Genomic DNA, 11,869 nt, shown 5'->3' on the forward strand with positions numbered 1-11,869 from the left:
TGTTAGGTCGCGTCTGGTCTTATCACAGGGCAGTTAGAACAGCTTTAAACTGATTTGGGCATAACCTGGGTAAAGATAATATAAAAATGGAAAAAATCTGATTCAGAGAATCACTGCTAAAAATGTGTCACAAAGGTCGCGTTGCCAATTCATTTGATAATATAATTCCTTCTTTGTTTCGTGAAAGACGATCATTAAAAATACACCTAAAGTGCAACTTTCCATAGTAGTCAGTAACTTTCTCTATACTCTCAAAAGTTCAACGAACAAATGTTTCTTATCGAAGTATGAAAATGTCCATATAAGCATATAAAATGGTAGAGCGACTATTCAAACACCCTGGTGTATGTATTTTCTCTTGATAGCACAAACTAGGACATGTGGTGCAATGCGACCACATTTAATCATGGCTTATTATACTTATATGTCCATTTACTAAACTCAACCAATAAAGTATCGAAACGATTATAGATGGTCAGATATATCGGGAACTGAAATATATAGCAAAAACTTATTTAATGTATATAAAGCGCAACTTTCTCCTGCGCATTTTGATACCTCTTTTGTTGCTCTACGATATCATTTAGTCGAGTTATGGGCGCCTGAGTGGCTTAGTCAGATTTTAAAAGTTGCACTTAGCTCCTATTCAAGCCAAATGCGTTGTACTGTAACCAATAAATGACTATTGCTTTTGTCCGCCAAATTCAAATGAGTGTGTGTGATGGTAGGCACACCAAGTATTGAGATGTCAGCAGAAAGAGTTCATGAGATAAGTCAGAGATAAGTAAAGGGTAGCAAGTATTGAAGTTGGAAGTCGAAGGAGTAAAATAAAGTAAAGTTCATGGTTAAGTAAACAGAGCACATCTTTGTCTTGATATTGTGTGCGTGTACACGACGAACGCATTCGGCTTGAATAGGAGCTAAGTGCAACTTTCAAAATCCGACTTGAAGCCACTCAAGCGCCCATAACTCGACCAAATGATATCGTAGAGCAACAAAAGAGGTATCAAAATGCGCAGGAGAAAGCTGCGCTTTACATACACTAAATAAGTTTTTGCTATATATTTCATTTCCCGATATATCTGACCATCTATAATCGTTTCGATACTTTATTGGTTGAGTTAGGTTTGGAGCATTTGAAATATTATGTCATGATATTAGTGTATAATGGTTACAGGTGTACAGGGTGTCCCTGAAAGAAATGTATCGTCGGAAATTTAATTGTTTGGGTATTTTACACCACAACTAAACATAGCTAAATAACTGATGTGGTTAAGGAATAAATCAGCTATTACGTGAAATATAAGAATTGTACAAAACAACCCGCATTTTCAAACCTTTCCACGGATTCATATATCAATCGATGATCTGTTTATTTCGAAGTACTAATCACTACGTATCATCAGCGCATGAGACGTCTATAATTGTCATTGACAGATATTTGACTCCGTGGAACGGGCTGAAAATGGGGTAGTTTCCCAAAATTCTTTTATTTCACAAGCGGAGCGGTCAATTGTCAAATTTCAAAAAGTATGTGATAGCTGATATATTTCCTCAACCACATCAGTTATTTAGTTTTGTTTTGGTTTATGCGTTAAAATACCCAAAAAATCAGTTTCCGACGATACAGTTTTTTCAGGGACACCCTGTATTATATTATGGATACACAGGTACGGTGTGCAGCGGTATGGGCTCTGCCACACAATCGGATGATTGCGAGTGCGAGCCGTGGCGGCTCTTATCGTGTTGTGCACTTGAGCAAGGCGCTTTAACTCACTTTCCTCTCTCTACCCAGGGGTGAAATGGGGGAGCTGTTATGCATATTGTCCATTAAGCGCCTTCAAAAGGCATGAGCATGCCTTGGGCATTGGATGGCAGCCCCCCATATCAGCTGACATATTCTGATGACAGCGGAATAAATGTACAGAGCTTTGATCCACGTGAAAGGCACTTATTACCGTAGTGCTCCTATTAATAAAATCTAATTTAAACATGTGTTTAATTTGCACAAAAAAAAAGAAGAAAAAAAGATATTGTGATTAAAAACATTTTCGAAACTGTAACTAAACAATCACAAAATATGGTTTCATGTTGTGAAACTCGGGAGGATCTAGTTAATTAGCAAATATGATCTCCATGTGGACATATATTTTTTCCTTGGACCCGGTAATTTAGGCTTTGGTTATTTGACCTACATACTCCGAGTATTCGACGTTACAAATAATTTAAAGCAAGTGAATTTCAGTTTTCGTTTTGGTAAGTTATGTTAATTTCTGACATGAAACCTTGAGATGAGAGGCTTGGTGCTAATCTAGACAAAAGAAGAGTCTAAATTTTACGGTCCTAAATTCGTGGTAAATTGTACGGCTTCAATTGACTTGCGTTTGGTGTATATGCACTTACGCCTAGGCGTGAGTGGCTCGTAAAAATAGTCTTGCATTGAAATATATACTAACCATGTTGCCAAGTTATAAGCAAAAGGCTTTCATATTGGAGATGAAACGAGCGTCTGAAATAGCCAAATGAGGTGCGTACAAGTGGCGATTTGGTAATCATGTTTTATATTGAAATGCAATTCAAAAGAATTGCATTAGAGCAAAGATAATTTATTCTATTCATTCGTAACAATGGCAAGCTAATCTGATAATTGGTTGGGCCTATATGCAAGACTCGGGTTTATTTTAAATGTTTATTTTTGCAGAGATCATTTTAAGTCATGGATCATACTGATACATTTCGCAAGGGAGGGAGAGGGATGGGAGGGGGATACTTGAGACTGAACAAGTGAGAGTCGGAGGGGTGAGGAAGAAAGAGAGGAGAGGGAGAGACGAAAAGACTAGAAAGAGAAGAACTCGAGAGAAGAGAGAAGGGACCGGGGAGGTAGTGGGGAGACTGATCAGTCGGAGGGGGGGGGGAGGAGGAAGCAAAATAGGGAGATAGGCATTGATACGAGGGAAGGGCGACACTGCGGCCCTGCACAGGTGCATTGGGGTGCGACAGGCTCATATACGGACCGTTTGTGGTTTAAGGAAGGGGTATGAACGTTTGGACAGTATTTATTGTGGGACATTAGAGCACATCAGACATATCGAATTGCATTCTGAATACGAAGAATGTCCTTCTGATATCAAATAATTTTGATTTTTGAAATTCGCAATGTAATACACATTTTATGGCAAATCATTAAAATTGATATTTTTGATATTTAACAGTACTTGAAGTAAACTTCATAAATATGATGATTTATACTTAAGGTGTATGTAGGTGGGATGAAAAACCGACGATCAATTGAAAATTTTGACCTTTCGTATTGAAGATATGGATTTTTTCCCCAAAACACCAAAAAAAATAGGTCTTTTTGAGAAAAAAAATCCATATCTTTAATATAAAAGGTCAAAATTTTCAATTGATCATCGGCTTTTCCTCCCAGCTACATACACTTTAAGAATATATCATTAGATTTATAAAATTTATTTGGAGGACTGTTATATATCAAAAATTTGAAAAATATCAAATTTTAATAATTTGTCATAAAATTTGTATTATATCGTGAATTTCAAAAATGAAAATTATTTGAAATCAGAAAGACATGCTTCGTATTCAGAATGCAATTCGATAGGTCTGAGGTGCTTTCATGTTCCACAAAAATACTGTCGAAACGCCATAAACGCTCATTCTAGATCCCTTAAGGGCTTATTTTCAACGTTTTTACAGAAAAAAGTGGACCTTTTCATTCGGATTAGCATTTTGTCATATTAATGTGAATCAATTTGACAATGTCAAAGACGAGAGGTCGCTAGATCACTAAAACACCGGTGTTAACACCGGTGTTCCATAAGCTTGTCTCTCCAGCCTTTGTTGACACAGGCATCCACCTCTATTGAAATAAGCTGATTGGTACTTCAAAGTTAACAATGAAGTCAGATTACAGTAAACTTACTTAATCCCTTGCGTTTTCGTATCTGAACAATAGACTTACGGAAACTGAAAAGATAAAACGACCCTTAGAATTGAAAATGTCATGTCATAGAAATGTTACGTCATCGATGACCATCGTGTTGGGATATAGGCCTAATCAAGGGGGTGACACTAAATTCACGGTTGTTCTATTTGGCAACGCAAAACCTATGAAAAATGCCGCTGGTTTACTAGCTAGAAAATGAGGCCAGTTATCGATCCGTTATGAATAATTCATGTTCGAACCCTTGGATCATGTTAATTAAGATTGGCAAATAACAACGTAAAGAAGTTTTAATGGCAAGAGCCAAAATAGGCACGCATTGTTAGAAGGAATGGGCAAATTTTACCCAATGGTTGTGTAAATACTTTATATTTGTCGAGTGACATAATTTGTATCTAACATAGATTGAGTACAATCAATGGTTATGAATTCTGTAATAATTTTGTTTTATGAAAAATGAAAAGATATTTAATATTTCATTTTCCTTTTTGCATTATAACTGGTTTAGCAACTTATTTTCTCAACAGGAAAAGTGTTACTCAAACTGGTGGGTATTATATTTAAGAAATAAAGGGTAATGCATTATTCTTTACACGCAAATAATGTGTCCGAGGCAGTAAAAACGTAGATAATGGGTGAGGCGCAGCCGAACCCATTATTTAAACGTTTTTACTGTCGAGGACACATTATTTGAGTGTAAAGGATAATGCTGCACCCTTTATTTCTATTCTATTACCAGAAAATTGTGCGATTTAAAGAGAAAATATCATTTTTTGGCACAAATATTTAAAGTTGTTTACTTCAAGGTGGAGCGCGTACGCTTAAGTAACAGCGCGTATCGCGGAAATAATGCACGCGCAACCAAGCGTAATGCTGTGCGTAGAATGTGTTACGGCGTCCGACCCATTATTGCAGAATAATGGGCTCTCACGTGACGCGTTTTAACAAATCACAGTGCGCGATTTTGAATAATGGGTCGTAAGAGTAACAGAATACAATATAAAATATGTACAACCTGATTGAAAATGTGAAATTTTACTCTGTGTTCTAACATTATGGTCTTATTCAAAGAGCTGTTTGAATAATATTATGCAGTTCAATTGAATTTGATACTTACTACAAGAGCAGACGGCTGAGGCTAAAACGTACGCCATCCTTGAACAATGCATTTTCTCTGATGCTAGGTATAAGACAGAGGGCGTATGTACAATGTGGCCCCTGCATTAGAGAAAAGACAAGTGGTTCTAGCGGTACCTCTTTTCTTATCATAAATAACCTACCGCTTGTCTTGAGTCACTGAAATTCCAGTGTAGTAACTGGATTCCTTGCCTCTATAATATACATAACTTTTGTTACCAGTGTGTTATTATTTTTTGAGAAAATGCAAAAATTGTCACAAATTTATCAAGGGGTGTAGTACCACCTTAAAGAGCGCTTAGAAAAAAACCAACTAAACATTTTACTTACTACAATATTTCGACCAATCAAACCCAGTTTCATAAACAGTCGCCATTAATCATGAAGGAGTTGTAACACACATGGAAGTGGACAGAACCTATTCCGCCTCTATGAGACAAAAATCACATAAATGTTGAGAAGCATTTCCCTGTAAAGAAAATATTTAATTTATTTATAACATTCAGGCAATGCCCAATATTTACTCAGAGGCAGGGACAAATGATTTGCGCGGAAAAATGTTAAAATGTCAAACATATCAATTTTTAATTATTAGTCATTAACTCTGTAATTATGTAATTATTTGATATTAGAAGGACATTCTTCGTATTTAGAATGCAATTTAGTGTGTCTGATGTCATGAATATGCTCTCAGGTCCCACAAAACATATTGGGCAAACGTAGATACCCGATTCTTTATAATTATGTTAAAAGAAATACTATTTCTTTTACTTTTTACGAGGGGCAGTCAGTATGTTTTAAGAGTTGACTCGTGACGTCATTTGTGGATTGTTTTCATGGCATTTCTCAATGATTACATAAACACTGTACCTTTGTCTTTCATACAACACATGTAAAAATTATATCATACACATGATTACGTAACAGCATTAGCATAAAATCAATAGTCTAGGGACACTGCCAAATCACGCAAAAAGGCGGGCCTTTTAAATTACAGAAAAAACACGTGTTTACAATGTCCGAGAACAGCAAAAGTACAAGGTGCATATGGCTAGTTTTGGGCAGGAATAAACACTAGATCCTCAGTTTGCATTTGTTAAAATATGAGACTTGCCATTAAACTTTGGTGGTAATGGGACGTCTGGATACTTCAACAACTTTAAGGCTTGAATGGAAGCGAAATTATTCTGCAAAAATGGCGAAAATTAAAAAGCAGTTATTACAAATGACATCAATTATTTCAAAAATTAAACATACTAAAATATAATGACTGGTCACGTGTGAGAACTGGTACTCAGTGCGATGATAACTGGTGCAAATCAAACAACAATCTGCGCATGCGTAGGTGGGATGACCGATACAACATGGTGGAAATGCACGAAAATTGCAAAATTCCATGTAAATAGGGCCTAAAATATTACATTATGCTATGAAAATTGTAATTTAAATATTCATATGAATTTGTATGGATGATCTCAACCTGAAATGAACAGAAAAGTTTTAAAAATAATTTCTCATTCAAACGATGGTCTCTCTCTTTGTACCACTACTTTTTGTATAAATGTAACAATGGTAGAATAAGAGTTATATTTTAATCACGGATTCAAATATTTTCTAGGGAGACTCCCGTTGAAATGTTCAGAGATTAGTCAACAGAACTGGCCAAAAAAAAAAAAATTTCCACGTTTGCTATTTTTGGCAATATCAAGATTTTAAAGAAAGAAAAGCCTTGTTTTTGTCAAAATAAGACATATTTGACCACGCATTTTTAATAAACTAAAACCTTTCCAGCGCAACAAACATGGTTTACTGAACTAGTAGTTTGTGTTCTATTACTGTTCCAAACGGCAGCATTCTCCATTCTTTAATTCCGGAGAAAATATAGAAAATACAACAATACCTCATTTCGGCCTCTTATTTCCCTACTCAATTTCACCAAGTGACTCTAGACCATTGATTTTATGCTAATGCTGTAACGTAATCATGTGTGTGATATAATTTTTGCATGTGCTGTTTGAAAGACAAAGGTACAGTGTTTATGTAATCATTGAGAAATGCCATGAAAACGATCCACAAATGACGTCACGAGTCAACTCTTAAAACATACTGACTGCCCCTCGTATGTGTTTCGACTGTGGTTCTTCCTGGATCCCTATTATTTGTGCAATTGTATATATTCACTTTATTATAAGAATTGACAAAATAAATTAAAGAAACTTGTTATAATAAAACAGTAATTACACAATTTTATTTTATTAAATTACTAAAAGCATTTGCAGTCGTTTCAATGAAGCAATAAATGGAGAATTTAATTTTTTATGATTTATATGAGCGCTTTAATTCAATGTATATACTATATATTACCTCAGTCAAAATCGTCCAAGACAAAACTAATTCAATTTGATGCATGTTCTTATGATGTATTGTGATGTTTTGTTTACGTACTGTTTTGTTCAGAGTTTAATCAGAGTCTGATGAGTTTATGGCAACATAATTTATATAATAATTTTCTATACACTTTCCTTCGAAGGTTGATACCAAATTTGATATCAAAAGTTTAATCTTCGTGAGCATAGGAACCGTTGTTTGGAAATTCGTGCAATTGACAAAAAATGACAAATTACAAATTGACCACGCAAAAGCCAATGCATGGTATCAGCATATTATGTGGCCCGAAGCAACCCGTACAGGAATCATTGTACCCTTGCATGCGAACAATTAAAAGAGCGGGGTATTTGATTTGCATTTTGACATGCATGGGTAAACCTTTAATGACAATGAAATTAGACCTCTCAGATGCGTGTAGATGTGTAGATGTTGATTAACCTGCCGGCCTATTCGGGCAACGTAATTCTTGGCACTCACGCTAGCTCCGCCGCGTGACACAACTCCCTATGTCATTTTTAAAATTGCGAATTTCCAAACAACGGTTCCTTTGCTCACGATGATTAAACTTTGATTTAAACAAATTTGGTATCAACCTTCGAAGGAAAGTGTATAGAAAATTATTATATAAATTATTTTGCCATAAACTCATCAGACTCTGATTAAATGGGGATGGGGCTAGTGGCGACTTTTTAATTTGGCTGCAATGTGTTTACTATATTCATCTGGGAAAGATTCTGTTTCGTATCTTGATGTAGAACAAATATTGCCTCATCTACAAGCATATGCGTCTCCAAATGAGGTTGTTTTTTCGACAAAAAAACAAACAAACAAACAAACAAAAAATACAAATATGTTTTTATGGAGGATACTTCTTTCATCAAAATAAAAATAAATGTTTAATAATTTGCCATCAAATTTGTATCATATTGAAATTATTTGATATCAGAATGATATCAGAAGAACATCCAACATATTCAGAATGCAATATGGTGTGTCTGATGTGCTCTCAAGTCCCACAAAAATACTGTGCAAACGTCGCTATCCGAGCCCTTACATAGAGAAATTAGCAACATGAATGGAGCTTCAACTTTGTCAATATTGCCGTTTTCCTTGGTTTTTGCCAAATTTTTCATTTGAAAAATACCCAGTGACAAATTTAATGACTTCTACTTTAGTTTTAGGCAATTTACAAACAAGTTTTATATCGCTGCATGGGATCACTGATGGTATTTCATTTTAACAGCATTAACAAAATTAAGTGTCAATCGTCATATCATCATATCAATACAAAAGCGAGATACGATTTCCAAACGTAAGTATCGTACGCACACCAAGTCAATCACTCAATGCGCCATCTGCATAACCCTAATGAGTTCCAGTAAAATACAAAAACTTTTTGAGATATTTTGGACTGCTCTTTAAACTAATAATCAGAAAGAGTAGCGAATTATAGCTTAAATAAAAGTGTAAAGCCAATGCATGAATTTGAGTCGCCAAAAAAAGTCACATTTTTATAATTATCGAGTGGTGTGCGCCCTCAATAGGTGATTGGATGACCAGTTCTCAGTACCAGTCTTCATCCAGTGTTGACAAAGATAACAGCTTGTTATCGAAACGTACATAGAAAGTGGAATTTATTGGATCAGAAAAAGAACGTCTTGATTGACTTTATTCTACCGATCCTGATGAATTTGTTCAACCTTGCAATTTTACACTATTTTATACCAAAATCAAAGTGTTTACAATAGGTGCGTATTTTGAACAGTACAACGAACGAGGAATATTTCTTTTTCTTTTTGTCTTGCATCCATGAAAGCACTTATTCTCAGTCAGCGTTGGTAACATCCGCTTAATGATATGTATGTAAAGACTCATTTTAATTGAATGATTAAGTTTTGCAGATACCAGGTTAGCCTGAAAGTCATAAATAGAAAACTATCGTCGTCTTTTAAAATGGATGTTAGCAGTATAAATGGAGAATTTAATTCATTATGATTACGAGCACTTCAATTTACTATTTTATTCAATAGTCCAAGGCTTATGTAGGACTAATTGCATTTGATGTATGTTCTTGATGTATTGTGATGTTTTGTTTTTGTGTTTTGTCCAGGTCATCAGTACTTTTATCTCGATGGATAATATATTGGAATGCTTGCCCCTTTGAAATTGGTTAGTATAGCGTAACTAGGGCGCTACTAGGGCGGTGCTAGGGTGGTGCTATTCTAATACGCAATACTAAGTATTACGGCCGTGTGTAGATTGAATGACAGGATCGTAAGACGTTAACTTCTTTTTTTTAATTTCTGCCTTTTATTATAGTCTATGAGTTATGGTTATAACATTTCCTCTCAATGACCATGATAACAAAGGTGATGGTGAAAGCAGGGGCTATTTTAGGAGGAAAAAGTCACTGCACGGAGTGCACGCCGGCACTGAAATGGAAAGTTTCCGGACGGAGTGTAAACGCTGATTGTTATCCCAACCATTTGGTGCATTTTTTACACTATTATTACTTTAAACAAAAAGGTGCACGAGTGTCCAAACCAGAAGCCAAAATGGTCATTTTTTTAATATCAATAACACAAAAAGTCAATGTAGCCGACTTGGTCCTAAATAATCATCACGATCAAAACGGCTTTGAGTCTTTTATATGCTAGGGCGGATCCAGGGGCTCAGGGTCGGGCCCACCCTCCTCTCCCAGAATGGCAATAGAGAACAATTTTTCGTAAACATTGACAGAAAATATTTCTTGATCGGGCTTAAGGCCCCTCTCCTTTCAAAACCTGGACCAGTCCCTGATTATTAAACGTTGGTTTTGTCTAGTTTGTGCAAAGCGAAAAAGGGGGAGGGAAAAGAGAGACAAGAGAAGATAAAGGAGGGAATAGAAGGGGGTGCCAACCAGAAAAATGGAGAAAGAGAAGATAGGAGGAGACAAATCTACAATTTACATAATCTTGCCCATCATGAACAATTTTTGAGGCTGGCTACGTCCATCTCAAAAATTGTGTGCAGCATTTTAAGCACTTTATACAAGGCATACACAAATCTTTTATGGTTAAAATGCATCAAAACTGATCGCTTGGGTGGAATTTCTGTGCAATATTATGCATTTTGAGATATGGTATAGTACCCGTAAAGTATACCAAATGAATCATAAACGTACTCGTATTATGAAATAATTTATTGTTGTGATAACAATATTCATATTAGCTTCCATTTTGTACATAATATCTATTTTTAAGCACCTTAATTTTAATCAAGGCTCTTCATTTAAGCTGTATACAGTCTTTTGAAATGACTATTTAAGACAAAAATCATGTTTATATCTAGGATAGGAGTATCAAATTTCTTTAGAACAAACTCTTACTATACGCCTCACACAAGTTGGTTTCTTTCAGAACCCTCCCACTTTTAACTTGTAAACGTAATTTTCATTTTCATTTTGTAAGAAATGACTTCTTACACACGGTCACAAAACATAATTTTCATATTATGCTATATACCAGAACTTCCAGAAGGTGTAGGGATGTACGTGGATACGATTTTAATTGTCATTCACACATGACGATGTTTTGCACGTTTTTCATAAAAGAAAGAACCAAGCTCTAAAAGCTTTATATGTAAGGTAACAATTGCAAAATTATTAATTTTATAGCTACATGAGATGAGCCGTAAGATGGGCTCTGAACTGGATTTAATTTCATAAAATATAAGGCAAAGTTTAACCTAATTTTTACGTCCTTGCTTCCCATTAAGGAAGGAATCAAACTCTAAAAGCTTTTGGTAGTGTGATGAACAGTAGTAAAATTTATATTTAATTTTGTAGCTACCGTATATAATTTGTGATAATATAAGTAAAAACTTAAGTTTCTTGTACTTGGTTTTAACGATTAAGAGGATTCAAACTCTACAGAAGCTTTTACTATGATCGGTATCTAGTGTTGTAAAAACTAATACTTGATTTTGTAGTTACATTTGTCATGTGGATTGTGTATTATCATTTCAGATAATATAAATCAACATTTATGGGTCCCATGAATTCTTGCAGGTTTTGTGTGGAAATTGCACAAAACAATTTAAATAATTTTAGCCTCCTAAACCATTGTGTACTGTGCGATATTTATCCCTGCTCCGAAGTTGTAATTAAACTTCAATGAGATACCCAGCAAACACAAAACGTTTTCGACATCATTCGCAAAAGGTTATAAAAGGTTGTCAGAAAACGTTTAAATGTCGGCTTATATAAAGGGTATATTAAGAGTATAAAACGTTTTCATAACCTTAAAAAACATTTTTTTAATAATCTACTTCTCAGCAAACAAAAATGTTTTACAGAAAACCTTTAAATGTCGGGTTATATAAAGGGTATAAAAACGTTTTAAT

The sequence above is a fragment of the Amphiura filiformis genome, chromosome 1, assembly GCF_039555335.1.
Source record: "Amphiura filiformis chromosome 1, Afil_fr2py, whole genome shotgun sequence".
Taxonomy (NCBI): domain Eukaryota; kingdom Metazoa; phylum Echinodermata; class Ophiuroidea; order Amphilepidida; family Amphiuridae; genus Amphiura; species Amphiura filiformis.